We start from the raw sequence: 19,644 nt of genomic DNA on the forward strand, positions 1-19,644 counted from the left end.
ACCAGGATTCCATAACCTCTCTAGGTAACTTGTTCCAGTGCTTACCTGTCCTTACAGTTTGAAAGATTTTCCTGATATCTAACGAACCTCCCTTGCTGCAAACTTAGCGGATTACTTCTTGGCTGGTTTCTTTAAAGCTGGGTAAGTATCCAGGACATAGACCCAGTAGAATAGCAGCTCCTGATTTGGATGGAGCTGAAGTAACAATAGGTCATACCAGCCGTATCACTTGGCTTACAAGCTTGCTTCCCCAGCCTGGTACCAAGCATTCCTTTGAATATTTACTCAGTCACTTGTAAATTAATCCTCAGATACCAGGAACACATCATGAACCAAAAAGTCAGACAAGATAGTACAGTGGCTTAATGCACAGGACTGACAGTCAGAAGATCTGGGTTCTCTCTTTCCCAGTTCCCCATCAGCTTGCCATGTGACCATCAGTTAGTCACGTCTCATCTCTGTACCTCAGCTTCTTATGGGAATATTTCCATGCCCCATAGGCATGGAGCAATTTATGCATGTTTTTAGAGCACTTTGAGATCATCCAATTGAAGGCATTATGGAAATCCCAAGTGCTTGTACATCTACATATTTTTTTACTATGCTGACGCCTGAGAAGCCTCCTGAGAGGGCAGCATAAAGGATTCAGACAGCAAGTTCGTGAGTAGCTGATTTAAAGGGCACTCTCTGGAAAGAGTTAAGAAACACCTGCATTAGAACCAATCACAAAGGTGCGACTGCTGGTCTGCCTAGTCACTGACTGCCGAATGCGCGATTCCCCCCGTGTGCAGAAAAGAACTGGAACTCGTTCTCATCACAGAGCGCTGTCACATCAGCAAGAACCACTAATTAACTGATAAAAATAGACATCGGAAAAAGCTTTTTTCTTTACACAAAGCCAAGCGCTGAGCTCCTGCAGCCATATAGCACTCCGTTTGCCAAGCGCGCTAAAACCCCCCCACAAAAGAACATTCTCAAAGCCACAAAAAAAACACACGAGGTGCAGAATGTCAGAACCTCTCTCACCACAAAGAGAAATTAGGGCCCCGATCCCATCAAACGCTGAGCACCGCTAACTAAGCACCCTGTACTCCAGAGACTTCAGTGGGATCAGCAAGCACTCCGCACCACACGGATGAGGCCCTTAATCTCCATGAGCCATATTCAGTTTCCTAATTCACAGGACCTGCCTCTCATTGCGAACCAGTCCCTACCTATCGTTTTGCTTGAAATAAATGGTTGAATACGTTACCCATGTGCCCACAGGGGTGGGCAACAGCTTGCTTAGCACATGGCAGCACTTATGTCAATAACAATGGACTGTAATATCTGAACAACTTTCATCACCACAGGGGTTTTCCTTGAGCATTTTTTTGCTTATTGAATGAGTTTTTATAGCTAGTGAATAATCATCACTGACTAAAATGCCTGAAGCAACTTCAATATTTCCTAATTTTTTTTATATATATATATAAATGCCTAAATGTGTCTAAAGCAATCAAGTTTGATCAAAATACAAGTGGCTTGTTTCAGTACAAATAATTTGGCTCCTGAGATTATCATCAAAATAAACTGAAGATCAAATTAACCAGTGATTGAATGAAGTGGAAGGCTGTGTAATCACAGATTACTGATCCACCAGCAGGGAAACAAGGATGCAATCACATTTTACCCATCTGTGTCAGTCCCTCCACACGGATCTACATTCCCACTAATGTTACCCTCCCTTCCCCCACCCTCTCAAGAAAGACTCAAGTCTGCTCCAGGGCTCACAGCAAATAAACCGGGTATGTCTTGATTGGGAAAAATATGCATTCTTTTTAAACATATTAGCTCACCATGATAGCTTGTATTTTAACAGGGCTTTTCTAACAAGTCTGAAGCGGTGTTAGACAGCCACATTTCAGCCTGAGAGGGGGCAACTTAAGCAACTTTGAATATGTTAAGAAAGCCCCATTAAAGCCTTCTCTACACAGGAAAGTTTTTTGGTATAACCCAAGGTGTGCATTTCAATCAGTATAGTGATATTAGTATAACTCTGCCACGTAGACACACTTATTCTGGTATAAGAGTGCCTTTTGTCAGTTTCAACTCTTGCTTTGGAAGGGGGTTGAGATAAACCAAAGAAAAATAAGAACACCTCTCTTATACTCGAATATAGTATATTGAAGGGAGAAGGAGGTATTATATCAGTTTAGCCATAACAGTGTAACCAGTGAAACTTTCCCATGTAGACAAGCCCCAAAATGCAGGCTGTCACCTGCCACACTGAGCTAACTAAACTCAGTTAACAAGACTGAGAAACACCCACCTCCGTTTCTGTTCATCAAGACAGGGCCCCAGGAAAGCTTTGCCCTTCACCACCCACTCCAAACAAACTAGAGTATATAAAGATCTACCAGTGATAATTCTCTGATATTTATATTTTTAAAAGGTGAACTCAACATTTAAAATCCATGAGCTGTCTATTTTAGGAGGTTTCTGTTCCCTTTCTAGAAGAGGATTGAGAATCACTTCCTCCTCTATATTTTGTTGGAGAGTTTGTTTGTTTTTTAAACGGCTGTATCTCTACATTTCTGTAAATATTTGCGCAGCTGCTTTCATACCATTGAAAATAAACATTTAAACTAAAAAGATAAAGTTTGAGAAAGGGAATATTTTTAAGACCTTCAATGTAGAGACTAGGAAGTGAGGTTTTTTACCCACAAAAGCTTATGCCCAAATAAATCGGTTAGTCTTTAAGGTGCCCCCAGACTCCTTGTTGTTAATGTCAAGACTGTGATCACGAGTGCCCCTGTCCCTTTCTGGGCACTACTAAAATACTTGATACCAATGTAAGCTCATCAATAGTTCTTCAACTAACATGGCAAGTCTACATATAGGCACTTCAAGACCTCACCCTCCTCCACTTGGACAAATACAATACAAGGCACTAGTGTTAAATAATTCAGTTACATAGATAAACAATAAAGGGAAAAGGAAATGTAGTTGGAAGTGAGGAAACTGTGCTTTTCAAATGAGATCTGAAACAAGAGAGAGCAGATCAAGCAAAGAGATACCAAAAGGCTGTTTCAACCAGCAGAAGTTGCACATACAATCTTGCAGAGAAGGCTCTTGCATGAATGCAGGAGACTGGACTAGATGACCTCTTGAGGTATCTTCCAGTTCTGCAATTCTATGATGATACTATAAACAGTGGGGTCATACCACGGTAGTTAAAACTGTACAACTTGTGTGTGTAGTCAAGGCCCAAGTGTTTCAAAAGAACAGAAAAGCTTAGCAATAAAAGCCTTGACCAAGATTTTTTTTTAAATGGGGTGCCTAATGTTGGGGGCTCTTAAACCTATATTCACAGGCACTTAGATGGCTTGGTTTTCAAGGAGGACTCGGCAGCTCCCAACTGAAGCTGGGTGATGCTGGACATGCAGCATGATTGAAAAACGGACTACTTATTTAAGTGCTGAAATACTGATTTAGAGTTTAGGCACCCATGTCTGAATTTTTCCATACTGACTTTAAACAAACCGATGAGGTTCTCTCCCTTCCTGGGACTGAGGAACTTGGAAAGCAAGGCACCACTGCCCAAAACTTTGGCACCACCACAAATTCTCTCCCTCCACCCCCTTGTTACATGGTGTTATTTACTATAAAAGAGGTTAGCATGTTAGAAAGGGAAGGCTGAAGCTCACTGGTTTAGAGAAGCAGCATATGCCATCCCTCAAAAGCCCCAAACATGCAACTTGCCACAACAGCCAGGGGATAACCCATCTCCACATGCAGTGCAGTGAAAAGCAGTGGGTTAGGGCAACACGAGAGGGGCTTTGGTCCCCGCACCCCTTTTTTCTTTGGATTTTGTCTTGGTATGGAGTTAGATATTATGCATTAAGTAAAGAAAGTCCTGGAGATAAAAGGCAGCTAGGGAAAAAAAGGGCAGGGGGGTGAGTGGGGAAGACAGAAAAGGTGTCTGCATGTGAAACAGGCAACAAGCAAGGAGGGAGAATCACAGCAGAGTGCGGGGGAGCAGTTGGGATGCTTGGGACGGGGAAGAGAGGCAAAAGGGGGCAGAGGGGAGCCGGCCCCAGACAAAAGGAGGTAACGGAGGTCAAGGGGAGCAGCCCCAGGCAAAAAGAGGCTGAGGGACAGGGGCTGGTCATCAAATGGGGAAGGGTGGGTGGGAGAGGAAACAGGCTGAGGGGCCAGGCCATAGGATGGGGAAGGGTTTCAGGGGGCTGAGGGAGTGGGAACCAGCCCCAGTGGTGGGATGGGGAAGGGTCGCGGGGGGGCAGATGGGGGGGCAGAGGGAGGGTGGTATGGGGAGATGGGGAAGGGTCCCGGGGGAGCAGAGGGAGGGTGGTATGGGGGGATGGGGAAGGGTCCCGGGGGAGCAGAGGGAGGGTGGTATGGGGAGATGGGGAAGGGTCCCGGGGGAGCAGAGGGAGGGTGGTATGGGGGGATGGGGAAGGGTCCCGGGGGAGCAGAGGGAGGGTGGTATGGGGGGATGGGGAAGGGTCTCGGGGGGGGCAGAGGGAGGGGGGATGGGGAAGGGTCTCGGGAGGGGGCTATGGGGAGATGGGGAAGGGTCTCGGGGGGGCAGAGGGAGGGGAGTATCGGAGGCAGAGGAAGGGAGGATGGGGAAGGGTCCCGGGGGGGGCAGAGGGAGGGGACTATGGGGGGGATGGGGAAGGGTCCCGGGGGGGGCAGAGGGAGGGGACTATGGGGGGGATGGGGAAGGGTCCCGGGGGGGGCAGAGGGAGGGGACTATGGGGGGATGGGGAAGGGTCCCGGGGGGGGCAGAGGGAGGGGGCTATGGGGGGAAGGGTCCCGGGGGGGGGGCAGAGGGAGGGGGCTATGGGGGGATGGGGAAGGGTCCCGGGGGGGGCAGAGGGAGGGGACTATGGGGGGATGGGGAAGGGTCCCGGGGGGGGCAGAGGGAGGGGACTATGGGGGGATGGGGAAGGGTCCCGGGGGGGGCAGAGGGAGGGGGCTATGGGGGGAAGGGTCCCGGGGGGGGCAGAGGGAGGGGGCTATGGGGGGATGGGGAAGGGTCCCGGGGGGGGCAGAGGGAGGGGGCTATTGGGGGATGGGGAAGGGTCCCGGGGGGGGCAGAGGGAGGGGGCTATGGGGGGATGGGGAAGGGTCCCGGGGGGGGCAGAGGGAGGGGGCTATGGGGGGATGGGGAAGGGTCCCGGGGGGGGCAGAGGGAGGGGGCTATGGGGGGATGGGGAAGGGTCCCGGGGGGGGCAGAGGGAGGGGGCTATGGGGGGATGGGGAAGGGTCCCGGGGGGGGCAGAGGAAGGGGGCTATGGGGGGAAGGGTCCCGGGGGGGGCAGAGGGAGGGGGCTATGGGGGGTTGGGGAAGGGTCCCGGGGGGGGCAGAGGGAGGGGGCTATGGGGGGTTGGGGAAGGGTCCCGGGGGGGGCAGAGGGAGGGGGCTATGGGGGGATGGGGAAGGGTCCCGGGGGGGGCAGAGGGAGGGGGCTATGGGGGGATGGGGAAGGGTCCCGGGGGGGGCAGAGGGAGGGGGCTATGGGGGGTTGGGGAAGGGTCCCGGGGGGGGCAGAGGGAGGGGGCTATGGGGGGTTGGGGAAGGGTCCCGGGGGGGGCAGAGGGAGGGGGCTATGGGGGGATGGGGAAGGGTCCCGGGGGGGGCAGAGGGAGGGGGCTATGGGGGGTTGGGGAAGGGTCCCGGGGGGGGCAGAGGGAGGGGGCTATGGGGGGTTGGGGAAGGGTCCCGGGGGGGGCAGAGGGAGGGGGCTATGGGGGGATGGGGAAGGGTCCCGGGGGGGGCAGAGGGAGGGGGCTATGGGGGGATGGGGAAGGGTCCCGGGGGGGGCAGAGGGAGGGGGCTATGGGGGGTTGGGGAAGGGTCCCGGGGGGGGCAGAGGGAGGGGGCTATGGGGGGTTGGGGAAGGGTCCCGGGGGGGGCAGAGGGAGGGGGCTATGGGGGGTTGGGGAAGGGTCCCGGGGGGGGCAGAGGGAGGGGGCTATGGGGGGATGGGGAAGGGTCCCGGGGGGGGCAGAGGGAGGGGGCTATGGGGGGATGGGGAAGGGTCCCGGGGGGGGGCAGAGGGAGCGGATATGGGGGGAAGGGTCCCGGGGAGCACCCGGCCACCCCCAGCCAGGAGGGGCGCGGGGCGGCATCGCCTCACCTGGCTGGGTCCCGCCCCGGCTCCAATCTGCCCCGCGGCAGCCCCCGGCTCCGAGTGCGGTCGGCGCGTGCCCGGAAGCCCGGCAGGCTGCGGGCCGGGGAGGGGCGCGCGGGGCATGCCGGGACTCGTAGTCCGTGGGGCGGGGGGGCAGCGTGAGGGGGCGGGGATATTATGGGATATTAACTTGGGGGGATTTGTTCTGGGAGTCGGCGCGGGTTGGGGAGCGGAGGATGGGGCGGGTTGGGAGGGGTTGGGGAGTGGCGGGTTGGGAGGGGTTGGGGAGCGGAGAGTGGGGCGGGTTGGGAGGGGTTGGGGAGTGGCGGGTTGGGAGGGGTTGGGGAGCGGAGGGTGGGGCGGGTTGGGAGGGGTTGGGGAGTGGAGGGTGGGGCGGGTTGGGGAGCGGAGGGTGGGGCGGGTTGGGAGGGGTTGGGGAGTGGCGGGTTGGGAGGGGTTGGGGAGCGGAGGGTGGGGCGGGTTGGGAGGGGTTGGGGAGTGGCGGGTTGGGAGGGGTTGGGGAGCGGAGGGTGGGGCGGGTTGGGAGGGGTTGGGGAGTGGAGGGTGGGGCGGGTTGGGGAGCGGAGGGTGGGGCGGGTTGGGAGGGGTTGGGGAGTGGAGGGTGGGGCGGGTTGGGGAGCGGAGGGTGGGGCGGGTTGGGAGGGGTTGGGGAGTGGAGGGTGGGGCGGGTTGGGGAGCGGAGGGTGGGGCGGGTTGGGAGGGGTTGGGGAGCGGAGAGTGGGGCGGGTTGGGAGGGGTTGGGGAGTGGCGGGTTGGGAGGGGTTGGGGAGTGGTGGGTGGGGCGGGTTGGGGAGCGGAGGGTGGGGCGGGATGGGAGGGGTTGGGGAGCGGAGGGTGGGGCGGGTTGGGGAGCGGAGGGTGGGGCGGGTTGGGAGGGGTTGGGGAGTGGAGGGTGGGGCGGGTTGGGGAGCGGAGGGTGGGGCGGGTTGGGAGGGGTTGGGGAGTGGAGGGTGGGGCGGGTTGGGGAGCGGAGGGTGGGGCGGGTTGGGAGGGGTTGGGGAGTGGAGGGTGGGGCGGGTTGGGGAGCGGAGGGTGGGGCGGGTTGGGAGGGGTTGGGGAGCGGAGAGTGGGGCGGGTTGGGAGGGGTTGGGGAGTGGCGGGTTGGGAGGGGTTGGGGAGTGGTGGGTGGGGCGGGTTGGGAGGGTTTGGGGAGTGGAGGGTGGGGCGGGTTGGGGAGCGGAGGGTGGGGCGGGATGGGAGGGGTTGGGGAGCGGAGGGTGGGGCGGGTTGGGAGGGGTTGGGGAGTGGTGGGTGGGGCGGGTTGGGAGGGGTTGGGGAGTGGCGGGTTGGGAGGGGTTGGGGAGTGGTGGGTGGGGCGGGTTGGGAGGGGTTGGGGAGTGGAGGGTGGGGCGGGTTGGGGAGCGGAGGGTGGGGCGGGTTGGGAGGGGTTGGGGAGTGGCGGGTTGGGAGGGGTTGGGGAGCGGCGGGTGGGGCGGGTTGGGAGGGGTTGGGGAGTGGCGGGTTGGGAGGGGTTGGGGAGTGGTGGGTGGGGCGGGTTGGGAGGGTTTGGGGAGTGGAGGGTGGGGCGGGTTGGGGAGCGGAGGGTGGGGCGGGTTGGGAGGGGTTGGGGAGTGGAGGGTGGGGCGGGTTGGGGAGCGGAGGGTGGGGCGGGTTGGGAGGGGTTGGGGAGCGGAGGGTGGGGCGGGTTGGGAGGGGTTGGGGAGTGGAGGGTGGGGCGGGTTGGGGAGCGGAGGATGGGGTGGGTTGGGAGGGGTTGGGGAGTGGAGGGTGGGGCGTGGAGGGTGGGGCGGGTTGGGGAGTGGAGGGTGGGGCGGTTTGGGAGGGTTTGGGGAGCAGAGGGTGGGGCGTGGAGGGTGGGGTAGGTTGGGGAGTGGTGGGGGTTGGGGAGTGGAGGATGGGGCAGTTTGGGAGGGTTTGGGGAGCGGAGGGTGGGGTAGTTTGGGGAGCGGTGGAGGTTGGGGAGCGGAGGGTGGAGCGGGTTGGGAGGGTTTGGGGAGTGGAGGATGGGGTGGGTTGGGAGGGTTTGGGGAGCAGAGGGTGGGGCAGGTTGGGGAGTGGAGGGTGGGGTAGGTTGGGGTTGGAATTGGGGTAGTTTGGAAGGCTGGGTGTGCTGGAGGAATTTGGAGGTAGGAGACTAATAGTGTACTTGGCAGTAGTGAGGTTGGGATACTTTAGGAATAGTGTGTGGATAATTTGGGGAGATTAGAGGTAGTATGAGGGCTGAGTTTGTGGAGGCCACTTGGAGGGAGTTGAGGGTAACTTGGGGAGATCATCTGCATGGAATAATTTGGGGGTGATGTGAAGGGGAATAATTTAGGGAGTCCAGGGATGGGGGAGAGCTGCACAGGGAAAGATGAGGAGTAGTACATGGAATGGGTGGCTGAGGAAATTGCATGAGGGGTAACATAAGGGGAAACATGGGTATCTCATGCATGCTGTGTGCAGAGGCTGTGTCACATCTGGCTCCTTTTAACTGAAATTTGAGAATTTCTCTAGAGGGGCATTTAAAATCATTTATATTGCCACCAAACATCTAAATTAGTCTGTATAATTACTCAGGACAAAGAGTTGTCTTCCTTACATTTCTGAATTAGTTTTATGAGAGTAGGTTTTGACAGAGGCTGAATCACTATTAGGCCATACCTCCCAGTTATATTCTCCTATATAATATAATCAGACACAAGGAGCAAGGGAATAGGAGATAGCTCTCATTTTGAGTAGCAATAAACCTAACTAAACACAATTGTTATTCTTACTTATTATTTGTATTATCATAGGACCTGGGAGCTCTAGTCATGGGTCAGGATCACACTGTGCTAGGGGCTGTACAAACATGTATACAGAATAGGAGGTGGAATATTTATTGTTCAAAACATGGCATTTTTCTTTCACAGGAAATTTTGACATTCCAACATTACGTTCCATTCCAAATATGAACAAAATGGCAAAATATCAAAACTGTTCATGAAATGAAAAATCCTGAAAAGTTTCACATCTGAAGCACTTCAATGGAAAAGCTGAACACTTTTGATAGAAACAAAAAGATTCAACATTTCAAAATGCCATTTTTCCTTGCAGTTCTCCTGATTGAAAAAAAAAATATTAAACATTCTGACAAAAAATCACATCGTTTTTGATCAGAGGAATTTTTTTCTGTTCAAATTTTCAACCAGATTGATTACAATAGGAAATACTTGTTATATGCAGGAAAAATCATGAAAAGTAACTCATAACTAACCATTTACTTGTCTAAAAACAAACTACACACAATAGCTTACAGGGAGACCCTCAGTCCATACGGAAGTCCTCTGGTGTGGCTAAACACCGATGAACCAATTTCCCTTAAGGCAAGTTTATTTGCTTGACTTGTACCTTGGTAATAAATTTCCTTCTGGTTGTATTGCAAGAGGAGCTACGTAACTCCACTCCTTTCCTAGAGGACTGCCAGCCCTTCCAAGTCCTTCCCACACAAAATCCTTCCACCACCTCTACTGTAAATTGGAGCATGTCTTCACCTGAGGGCAGCCTCCAAATAAACTCTGTCATCATACTAATGCTTAGAGAGACAAGGTGGGTGAGGTAATATCTTTTATTGGACCAACTTCTGTTGGTGAGAGAGACAAGCTTTTGAGCCACACAGAGCTCTACAGTGATAGGGAAACCCCTTTCTAGTGCTGTATTAAGTGTCTACACTACAGTGCCGTAGCCTCAATGCTGCAGCTAAATACCTTTGAGGATCTGGCCTGCGTGCCTCAGTTCCCCATGTGTAAAACTTGCCTACCTTACAGGAGTCTTGTGAGGATAAATACATTCAAGATGGTGAAGTCTTCAGATACTAATGGGTAATGAGAGCCAGACAAGTATTATGGATATATATCAATGAGAACATCCATGGCTAAGTTCAATAGGATAAACAAAAGTATAATGGATATAAACCCTGCAGCCAGTTCTGCTATAGACTTTTGGTGTCACTTCATTTCTCTGTGCCTCTCTAAAATGGGGAAAATACGACGTCCCTTCTTTCTCTTCCTAACCCTACACATGTAAAGTATTTGAACTGCAAGCTCTTTGGGGCAGGGACTCTTACAGTGCGTGTGTACAATGCCCAGTACAATGGGCCCCGATCATCACTGGGGTTCCTGTAATACAAATAATATAAAAAATAATAGTTTCTAAAATCTATCAGAGTTCTTATATGGCCTCAACACTGTAGTATTTCAGCCTCATAAACGTTAGTGAATTTACCCTCACAGGTAAATGTGGCAAGGCAGAGCTATTATCCCATTATCCAGATGGGGAACTGAGGCACAGAAAAGTTACATTATTTTCACCAGGTCACCCAGGAAGAGCCAAGAATTGAACCTAGGTCTTCAGTGCCTTGAGCACAAAACCATCTTGCCGTCTTTAGGTACGAAGACTTAGGTACGAAGGATGCCTTTGAAACCACAGAGGGTCCTTTCACACTATTGATTGCTCTGCAGATTTTCATTTGATGCAGGAACGGAGGCTGTGCATGTACCAATATTTTAGTCAAGCCTGTGCTCTGTGGACGTTCCCTGTCCCATGCAGTAAACGACCTGAGGCTATATCTACACTGCGGCATGTAGTGTACCTACGCTGCAGGCCCCATCCCACCCCCCTCGCAAGCACAGGTATAAATAGCAGAGGATGATGAGGCACGGCGTAGGTGAATAAAGACACGCCTGAACCTAGGGTGGCTCTACGTGCCCAAGCAGTGCCTATCCTGGCTACACTGCTAAGTTTAGCCTGCTGCTGGAGCAGTGAAAGGCTCTGTCGGGGAGGCAATGGGAAAAGGCTTGATCCTACTACAGGGAGCTGCTGGAACCTTTCCCCACAACAGTGAAAGAAAGACTCCATCAGCGGGAAAGGCTCTGGCAGTTTCCCACTGCCGGAGCCTTTGTCTGCTGCCTCCCCCCTGCCACGTGTAGCTACACACCGCAGCATGGACGCAGCATGCTTTTCACTGCAGCATGTAACTACCCCCCCCCCCATACCCTGCTGCCAGAGTAGACGAGGCCTTATGAAGACCTGCTCTTCCTTGTTCTGCCTGCTTTATGGATGCAAATGGTTTGAAGCTGGAAGTCCTCTGCTCTGAGGGGATTCTGTCAGAGATACGTTTTTGCAAGTCAGATGTGGTCTGTTCCTTGCTGATGCATAAACAAATTATTAGTGTAAAATGGATGTGTGCATTGCTTCTGGATGTACGTGCTTTACTCTCTGCTATTTAGAGCCGGTTCCTGCTACATTCATAAATGCGCTGGTTTTCCAGTGCTCTCCGTTTCCATCCGCTGTGACTCCTCTAGCCAGAGACTCCATTGCCCTTCCTCCCCCAATTTGCAACCTGCTGGTTGACTGGGCCCCACGCCCACCAGGAACTATGGAGCACTTAAAATCCTGGAGACCCATACTTCATGCCACTGGAAATCTCTCTCAGAGCTTCACAGCAGGGCCGGCTTTAGGAAGTGTGGGGCCCGATTCAAACAGTTTTGACAGGGCCCCCACAGGGATGACTAAAAAAAAACAACCCACGTGGGGCTTGTACTCACCGGGCGGCACTCCTAGACTTTGGTGGCGGTTCCTTCACTCGCTCCGGGTCTTTGGCGGCACTGAAGGACATGCCACCAAAGTGCCACCAAAGTCCTGGAGCACCGCTGGGTGAGTAAAAATTAAAAAGGCGCCTCTAGCCAGGGAAGGGATTCTCTGCCACTTGCCCCCCACTCTGGGCGGCCCTGCCACTGGGTGCGGGGCCCTCTTAGGCGCGGGGCCCGATTCGGGGGAATTGGTGGAATTGGCCTAAAGCCGGCCCTGCTTCACAGTAGTGGGGGTGGGGGGGGTGAGCTGTAGGGTTATCTCTTGAATGGGAAAATCTTTCATCATCAAGGTGGTGCTGTAGCTTATACCCCCTCTCAAACCTTATCTGTATGCCTAGCAGCTGCAGGAATGCAGACAAAGGTGACCTATGGGGCAGTAACCATCTTGCCTGAAGCTTCAGGACAGCTTTCTCTCCAGGGTAAGTCAATGAGTAACTTGCTGCTGTTAGCAGAATTAGAGGAGCTGGGCAAACAATTTGACCTTGTTCATGCCAGAGTGAGCGCTGCGGACTCCAAGGACATTAGCTTGCAGGAAGAGTGAACAAGCTGGAAGCTAAAGTAGGTGCCTCTGGGCAGGAAAGATGGGAAGCAGGTCACAGAATGCAGTCATGAAACTAGAGAGCATGTCATTCGCTATTGCACAAGCTCCGTGAAAGAAATGGCCAAGCCCTTTTGTTTTGCCTGGAGTCTAGTGCAAGTTACAGCCCTACTTTGGCTGCAAGGCCTCCCGCTTGGCTCTGAGGGAGATCTCTTTGCAGGATTTCTAAAAGCCTGGGCCCTGGAGATCTTGCATCTTAACTATGGGTCAGTCTATGTGGTAAGTGGTGTTACCAACCCTTGTGATTTTATTGCAACTCTTGTGCTGTTTGTTGTTGTTTTTCCTAAAGCTCCAGCACCCGGAGTCATGAGATTCAGCTTTCATTTAAAAAAAAGTGCAAGGTTCTATCCCTCAAGGTTGCAAAGAAAAGCGTGAAAACATGACTCAAGTGGACCCTAAAGGTTCAGAAACACAAAGGCAAATCACGAGCCCCTCTCCCAATGTTATTTTAAAAATCTGATGATTTTTGAACACTTGGGGTCAGCAATATTGGGTGGGGGCCTTTCCACATTCAGCCCAGGAGAAAGAAACAACCAACCAACGCAACCCTGAGCAGCTCAGTCCATCATCTGTGGAATACCTGCTTTGTGGGACGAGGATAGGCTCTTAACCGAAGCCAGTAAAGCCAATGAGATGACGTTCCGCCATGGCCAGGTTAGGAATGTTCCTGATGTAGGTCCCACAGCTCCAGCCAAAAGGAGCGTCCTTGCACCTAATGAAAAGGCATTTGCTGAAATGACAAGGAAAGCAATACTAAACGCTATGCAGCCAGGCAACACCTTCCATCGGAGGAGCTCAAGGTGCCTAGTGATGTCATCCGCATGCTGGTAAGGTACACATGGGCATAGAGAGTGAAATCCTGGCTTGATTGAAGTCAATGCCAGAACTCCCATTGACTTCAGCAGAGCCAGGATTCTACCCAGGATGTGCAACCCAGATTTCCACACCATCTAGCCTGTGAGTCACCATAAATGGGAAAATCCACATATTCAGGAATGCTAGACCTGCTCTGTTTTAAGTACTTAGATGACCCCCCATTACCAGAGTATTGCACACCACAAATGAATTAATACATTTACCCTCACACACTCCCAGGAGGCAGGGCAGCGCTATCATCCCCATTTACAGAGGGGGAAACTGAGGCACAGGGAGGCTGTGTGACTTGCCCAAGGTCACACGGGGAGTCTATGGCAGAGCAGGGAATTGAACCTGGGTTTCTTGAGAGCCAGGCTACCGTCCCAACTATCCAACCTTCTGCCGTGAACCTTCTGGGGAAAAACGTCCATCGAGAAGCAGGAGAAAACACTGATCTAGGCTATCAACTGACTTTCTTTTCATCTAACGGAGCTTCTGCTGTATATTTAGTGCCTTTCAGTCTCTTTTGTTTCCTTTCGTGTTTTAGAGAATCTTTTTAGAGCTACAATGGACCTTTGAATGCAGTATAATAGAGGACGTCCTTTTAGAGTGACCCGTGTTCTTTTGAACAGAATACCAATTAGCTGGATAGAGGCATTCAGCATTCAAAGGAATATTTCAAAGCCCCTTTTTTAGTAACTTTATCTTCTATAAGTCACACAAGCTTTCTGGTGATACTTGGGCCAGCATGGGAATATGATTACAATACCAGCTCCCTAACACCAGCACCAAAGGGCAACAGTAAGAAAGGAGATAAAGTTGTAAGGCCCATTGGGAGTTAGGTGCCCAGGGATTACTTTGCAGGGATGTAAAGTCAGAGAGGTTTGGGGAAAATCCGCATAGCTAAGCAGTCTGTACATCCCATAGGTTAGTGCAATACACACTCTGGGGGATGTTGTATTGCAGATAATATGCTACGTTTATTTCAAGTAGTTATACAGTAACTCAGGGGCGGCCAACCTGTGGCTCTGGAGCCAAATGCGGCTCTTCAGAAGTTAATATGCGGCTCCTTGTATAGGCACCGACTCCGGGGCTGGAGCTACAGGCGCCAACTTTCCAATGTGCCGGGGGGGGGGGGGGGGGGGGGGCGGTGCTCACTGCTCAACCCCTGACTCTGCCCCAGGCCCTGCCCCCACTCTATCCCCTTCCCGCCCCCTTCCCTGAGCCTGCAATACCCCCCCCCAGCCTCCTGCAAGCCCCAAAACAGCTGGAGAGGGAGTCACTGATCAGTGAGGCTGCTGCTGGGTGGGAGGCGCTGGGAGCAGGGTGTGGGAGCTGATGGGGGGCTGCTGATGTATTACTGTGGCTCTTTGCAGGGCCGGCTCCAGGCACCAGCCCACCAAGCTTGTGCTTGGGGCGGCACCTGGAGGGGCTCACCGCCCTCCCCCCGGCACTCTGGCCACCAGGGAGATTGGACCCCCGGCCGGGCACTCCGCCCTCCTCCCAGGGCTCCAGCCGCCCTCCCCCGGCTGCTGGGAGAGCGGAGCCCCAGTTGGGGCTCACGGCCCTCCCCCCGGGGCTCCGGTGGCCCTCCCCCCCCCTCCGCGCCCTCCCCCGCCGCGTGGTGGGGGAGGGGCGGCCGGAGGCTTTTTTGCCTGGGGCGGCAAAAAATCCAGAGCCGGCCCTGGCTCTTTGGCAATGTACATTGGTAAAGTCTGACTCCTTCTCAGGCTCAGGCTGGCCACCTCTGCTGTAACTTTTTGAATAGTTGTGTTCGTTTAGTGTTCTCAGGCAACAAGGGTTAGACTGTGCAGGAGTTTGCGAATCGTTTAGAACAGCAAAGGTAATTCATTGTGATCATCTAAAACATTGGTCGCTGACGCCTCCTTGCAGGCAATCACCTCGTCCAGCAGTGGCGGTCATATAAATACATATGTGGCTAATAATAGCCATCTAAATATGAAGGGATGAGGACAATAGCAAATACCCCACAAAGATATGCTTATTCATTCCTTGTGTGATGGTAGCACATAGAAGCCCCAATAAGGATCTCGTTGCGCTAGGTGCTGCACACACACCGTATAAAAGTCTCTTCTCCAAAGATCTTACAATCTAATTAAATTAACCAGATTTTGGGAGGAGGAACTTTTACCAAATTCCCTCCAGTTTTCCATTGTCCTTGATAATTATCCTAGTGTGGGTGGTACTAAAGGACACCAGCACAGTCAGAACACTAGCTAGACAGCTACCAGGTGACCCAGGGTAAACTACTTCATCTCCTCTGTGCCTCGGTTTCCCCATCTATAAAATGGGGATAATAATAATTCTTTAAATCCATTCCTATCTGTGGGCACTCAGATAACAGGGTAATGAGATTTACAGAAGTCTCGTGGCTAAATAAAATTCTTTCTTTCTTAGTTTCCATTTTGTAGCCCTAAGGGGACAAATTCAGTCCAGATGTAAGTTGGCTCAGATCCTTTGACATCCCTAAAATTGCACCTGCTCACACAACAGCTGAGTATAGTTCAATATCCCTAAGGCCCTGGGTGTGGAGACAGGTCAGGGAAACTGAGCTAGAACTCAAAGGTCTGCAGACCTGCCGGCATCACTCTGGTGAAGTCAGTGATGATGTTTCCCGAGAGCAACACCACAATCTAAGGGTTTAAATACACAGAGAAATTGATCAGAATAGCGAGTGCAGAAGACACCTTTCCACAGTCGCTGTTCCAGAATAGCTCCCCCTGTGCACACGCTATTAAACTGCACCCATTATTCTGGAATAAAGTAACTTTTCTTCTGGAATAGTGTGTCCGCTTGGAGAGATATTCCACCATAGCTATTGCAAAATCGGGTATTTCACAAGAGCGATTCTGGTCAAATTCCTGTGGAGACAACCCCTAAGACTCTCTGAAGAGGGATTTAGTTTTGAGGCCAACTAAGTCAATTTGGAGCCCCTCTGTTCTCCCTGCACAACTGCTTAATATTAGCCAGTTTTTACTGGTTGTTTCTTTGGTTCAGTTTTAACCACGAATGATCAGATTTATGGATGCCACTAAAACTAAAGGGGGAACAAACACACCGGAGGCCAGGAGCAAACAATGAAGGGGCAGGATGGAGGGATTAGAGCAGACAACAAAGGAGACACAGTCCTAAAAAAATGGAAATAAACAACACTGCTACAAAGTGGAAGGAGGGGAGAGGAGGGGAACAATGTAACCCAACAGCTGAGCCTGTCACATTCAAGCAAGTGCTTGTTTCCGTGGTGCTGTCCTCAGATGACTTCTTTGTGTCACCAAGTTGCTGCAGGGATGGTCTGGCATCCGGGCTAGGAGCTCAAGTTTTCACTAGAGGATAGGTCTGCCTCAAAAAGTAGGGCACAAAAGTCTGAGAACCACTGAATCAGCTAAATCATGGATGCAGTCTTTGGTAACTCTAAGGACTAGTTAGACTTGAACGGCTCAATAACACCCATATTTTAATGAGTCGTGCGGGGCTCGGGGCTCCCGGTGGGTGCTTAAACTGCCGAACATTATAACATAACCAGGTCAGGGGAACATGGCATAAAAACCTATGACAGCTCCTGAAGACCAAGTAGTGTATACACACACGGAGAGATTTATGGTAGGTCTGCCCCTCCCCAGTTTAAGAAATGCAAGAACAGCTGTATTGACACTATCTGTACCGCAGCCGCAGAGGAAGTGCCACCGTTTTAGCTTCTCAAATCATAATCACTAGGATGCAACACAGAGGATTTCCAAACATGTCGCCGTTAAAGAAAACCCCATTGAGCTGTCAGTGACATAAATGACACCAAGAGAGTTAAAACCAAACATGGAGGAAGGCAGAGCCTTTCCCTCCTCATCTGTGCAAATGTAGCAGTTGATAAGCAAAAGTGATTAACCTGGGTGGTGAGCAGTAAAGGTGAGATACTGCCAGCATCCAGCAGGTGGCTATGCTGAATCAGGAAACCATAAACCTTGCTGGCTTGAGTTGACAGAAGCTAAATGGAAGAAAGGCAGTCAGCCGGTAATGATTTTTAACCACAGCTAACCTGGGGATGGGATCCAATCAAACTCCCCTTAAAGTGAATGGAAAGTTCCCCAGTGGCTTCAGTCGGAATTGAATCAACCCCAAATAGTGGGATTTTCAAAGTGCCTAAACTGATTAGGTGCCTAACTCCCATTGAAATCAATGGGAGTTAGGCACTTCTGAAAAATCCCCCTTATAAGTCTAGACTTCAGCCCATCACCAGCTCCAGGATCAGAGCCCTCCACTCAGACCCCTGTTTGGGTCTGATATTCATTCTGTGTGTCTGGTTTCTTTCATGAGTCCCACAGCTACCTAAGTGCAGGATTCGTTTGTGATATGGAATAGCACACAAACACTTATGTCTGTTTTCCACTACGTTCTGATTGTCCTGTGTATAGTACTTGGGATTAAAAAACATGGTAGTGAGAAAAAAGAAGGATTGCTGAGAAAAAAGAGCTCCACACTTTGAAGTTACAAGCACTAAGTGCTAATGGTATTAGTTTCACACCACTATGCCAGTTTTTTACTGGGACGGTAGTTTATTTTGCATGACCCACCTGATCTTGAGTTTCCTTAGCAAAACCATATGGGATTTATCAAGAAGAGTTTGCAGCTGAGTCCCTCAACTCTATTATTTTCAATTTTCTTACAGGGACTGCACTAAAATTGCCGAGTAGGTGGAAAGAGACACACATCAACATCATGTAGCCATCTGAATGCTCCCTTCCCTCCGGGAGGCCCTGACAGGCAGCATCGTTCTCTGGTTCCTGGCCCTAGCCAGCCTTCCTGACCCCACCGCGAGCTCAAACCCTGCTCTCCAAGACAGCCATCCTGGGCTCTCCTTTAGCTCTGGCCTTGGTGCCAGACACCAACTTCAAGTGTCATGGGGCAGGGCTGGTTGGGCACCCAGCAGCCGATTAACCCTTTCCTGGCTCATGCGGGGTTTGTACACCCCATCACCAGGGCTTCTAAGCAATGCTTTTCTGATGTTTCCTATGGACTCCTTTGTTGCATATGGACAGAGCACATATGGGATTGGCAGTGTATACATTTTTGTCCTCGGTTATGCCAACTCCACTAATTATGCATAGCAGAACCACTCATTATAGCCGTCCTCAAATGTAAGGCCGCTGTGTTATTGCCGATTTCCCACGAACAGAGCACCTTCTGCCTGTCTAAGGCCCCCATCCCGCAAAGACTTAAACGCATGCTTAACCATACGCTCTGTGAGTAAACCCACTGACTCCAATACAACACTCGCCGTGAGGGAAGTTAAGCACCTGCTTTCGTCTGTGCAGGACCTGATCCCAAAGAATTTCTAGGGCCTAGTGGCGTAGGTGGGGATTTTCAAAAGAGCCCAATTTCATAGCCCAGGTGCAGTATCTCCGCATGAATTGTCTGGCGACTTTGCAGAGGAGTTGTTAATGTCGTAACATCCTTAAGGTGCATTGTGTAGTAAACCGCAATGGCACGTGTGTGTTTATTGTGCTGACACGCACAACAGAAACTATTTAGTGACACAGCTGTGGTGCTGACTCACAGATCCAGCTCCCAAAGGATGAGGATCACGCTAATTACATAAGAAAACAGGCTTCTTTCTTGTATGAGGCACAAAGGAGGCTGAAAGTATATTCTGGGGCCCAACAGAACAATACATTCCATTCCTGAAATCATTAGGCAATCACACACAAGATGTGCTCCTATTTTTGGTACACGCCTCCAGCTGTGTTGGGAAATACACTTTGGATTGCTTGCGAATTGTTGGTATATACCCAGCATAAGGGCCCTTCCTAGCCAGTTCCTCTGGCGAGAAGCAGATGAAATCTTCATCTGTCATTCAGAGATTATAAAGCCAGAAGGCATCAGGGTGATCATGTAGTCTGACCTCCTGCGTAACACAGCCCTAGGACTTCTCTGACTTGATTCCTATTTGAACTAGAAAAAAAAATCCCATCTTGATTTAAACATTTCCCGAGATGGAGACTGCACCACAACCCTTGGTAAGTTGTTCCAATCACCTTCACCGTTAAAAAATTGCCCCTTATTTTTAGTGTGAATTTGTCTCGCTTCTAGCCATTGGTTGCTTAATGACACTGATGCAAAACAAGCATCAGTGCGGCATCTAGGGATGTTCCACTCACCTTTGTAATGCTGCACAAACAAGAACTGGAAGAATTTACCTCGGCTCAATTCCACTGTCTACTAAAAATTCCTTCTGCAGTTTCATCTTGACGCCATATGCTTCAGCGGAACTAGTCCTAAATTCTTGCATAGTGTTGTTGTGTACTGTTAAAACAACTCCAGAGGCTCCACAACAGAGGTAGACGCATTTCAGTAATGGATGAAACACTTTCTCGTGATGGTTTGTAATATACACATTTGTAAAGGGCTTTGGGATCTTTCAGCGTTAAAGCAGCTATTTACA

General features: G+C 51.6%; 1 protein-coding gene across 1 annotated transcript in view; it reads right to left on the reverse strand.

Annotated features, from left to right (window-relative positions):
- The window catches only part of PHACTR4 (phosphatase and actin regulator 4), a 104,527-nt gene extending 98,296 nt beyond the window's left edge, over positions 1 to 6,231 (reverse strand). The window contains exon 1 of the mRNA XM_054011815.1: positions 6,150 to 6,231. The gene's annotated coding sequence lies outside the window, so the exon portion shown is untranslated. The remainder of the gene's footprint in view (positions 1 to 6,149) is intronic.
- Positions 6,232 to 19,644: the final 13,413 nt, after the last annotated feature.

The sequence above is a fragment of the Malaclemys terrapin genome, chromosome 22 (genome assembly GCF_027887155.1).
Source record: "Malaclemys terrapin pileata isolate rMalTer1 chromosome 22, rMalTer1.hap1, whole genome shotgun sequence".
NCBI lineage: Eukaryota > Metazoa > Chordata > Testudines > Emydidae > Malaclemys > Malaclemys terrapin.